We start from the raw sequence: 1,958 nt of genomic DNA, 5'->3' as shown, positions 1-1,958 counted from the left end.
AAAAAAAAAAAAAAAAAGTCAGGTTAAAAAGTAGTCAGATTATGGTTGGTTCTTTGAGGAATGGGTCAAGGAGGCCCAAAGAAGAGGGTTTCATGGGAAGCCAGTTGTCCTGGCTCCTCCAAGGGTGCATGCTAGCCTAGGCGGGACAGGAGGAGCCACCCCAGGGCCTGTGCCCCAATTAATTCTCATTAAGGATAATCACATTGCAGATCCTAAGATGGGCCTAGAGCCAGGGCCTGGGCAGAGTCACAGAACTCCACAGGGCTCTCCCAGCCTTTGATCACGCTGGCAAAGGGAAGAAGCAGCTGCCATTGACCCGGCTCTGATACCCTGTCCTCCTGGGCTTTCTCAGTGGGGGTGGGCCAGGGCTGGAGGGGCAGCTGACTGCTAAGGCACAGAAAACCAAACTCTTCCCTCTGGCTGTCTGCAGGCAAGTCGGTGGGACCAGGAGTTCAGCAGTTTGTGCCTTCTCTCTCTTGAACATTGAGAATGTCTTTAAGGGGAAGTATAAGGAGTTGAACAAAGAAACTTCACGCTGGACTACTTACAGGGGCAGTGAAACAAATCCCCGGCCAGGCAGTGTAAGTATTAGCTCCACACCTGCCAGACCCTCCTAACATGCACAATGTGTGTAAAAGCTTCTGTCCCCACTTGTTAAATAGTGAGATCTCCTGTGCTCCCATTTGCCTAGTGCTGTCTGCTCAGGCACACACCTGGCCTGGCCATATCCCACAAGTGTCTGGTGTCTTGCTACCCCACAGTGGTTGCAGGGCTGCTTCCTACTCAAGACTAAGTACACACTAGTGCCAAGGAGATAGCTCAGTGGCATAGCGCCTGCCTGGCAAGCACAAGGTCCTGAGTTTGATCCCTGGTACAAAAAAAGACAAGAAAATAGGAGCAAAATTAATACAGAATTAGGTGAAATGATAATTGTATACCAAGACTAAGTGTGCACTAAATATCTGGCTATGTCACTGAGAAATTAAGGGGACATGGACTGTATACCAAGGACTATTTCAAGCATCTTCATCTGTGTTTCTTCTTGGAGGCTGGTATAGTAATCAAACTCAGAACTTTGTGCTTGCCATGCAGGCACTTGTGTTGCTGAGCTATAGCTCTAGCTCTCACCTATGTTTCTTATTAACTTTGATTTCCTCCCACTACTGGGGATTTAACCCAGGCCTTGTGCATGCTAGGCAAGAGCTCTGAAACTGAGCTATATTCTCCAGCCCTTGCCTTAAATTTGTTACATTACTATTACTTTAACAAAATATTGCATTTAAATGTAAGGTTTTTATTTGTTTCTTTGTGAGACAGTGTCTTGCTATGTAATTCAGGCTGGGCTTGAGCTCAATTTGTAGCCCAGGCTGGTCTTGAGCTCACAGTGATCCTTTCTCTGCCTCCCTAGTGCTGGGATTACGGGCGTGAGCCACCATGCTCGGCTAAGTGTAGTATATTCATGCAGTAGTAAGTGTAGTATTTTCATACCTTTTTAAGATATATACCATATTTTGATCATATCCACATGTTAGGGAAAATGTCTTTTTGAGTGTGGTTTATTTTGTTTAACATGATCTCTGCTCCATCCAATGTTCTATAAATGTTCTTCTTTATGGATTAAGAATACTCTATTATATATACATATACACACATCTTCTTTATCCATTCATCCATTGATGGGCAGCTCAGTCCCATACCATGGAACTTTGAGTTGTGCTTTGATGAATGAGGGTATGGAGGTTTCCTTATGCTGACTTTAATTCCCTGGGGTATGTAGCAAGGCCTGCTATAGAAGGATCATATAGCACTTCTAATTTTAGTTGTTTGGGGAACCTCATACTGATTATTTATTTATTTGTGTATGTGTGGGGCCAGCTCAGCCCACCAGGGGGCGGGGCTGGCTGGCATGTGGTGCTGGGGGATTGAACCGTGGTCCCTGTGCTTTGCTAAGCTTGTTC

The sequence above is a fragment of the Octodon degus genome, unplaced genomic scaffold, assembly GCF_000260255.1.
Source record: "Octodon degus isolate 3935 unplaced genomic scaffold, OctDeg1.0 scaffold00032, whole genome shotgun sequence".
Lineage (NCBI taxonomy): Eukaryota > Metazoa > Chordata > Mammalia > Rodentia > Octodontidae > Octodon > Octodon degus.
This window is presented reverse-complemented; position numbering follows the sequence as displayed.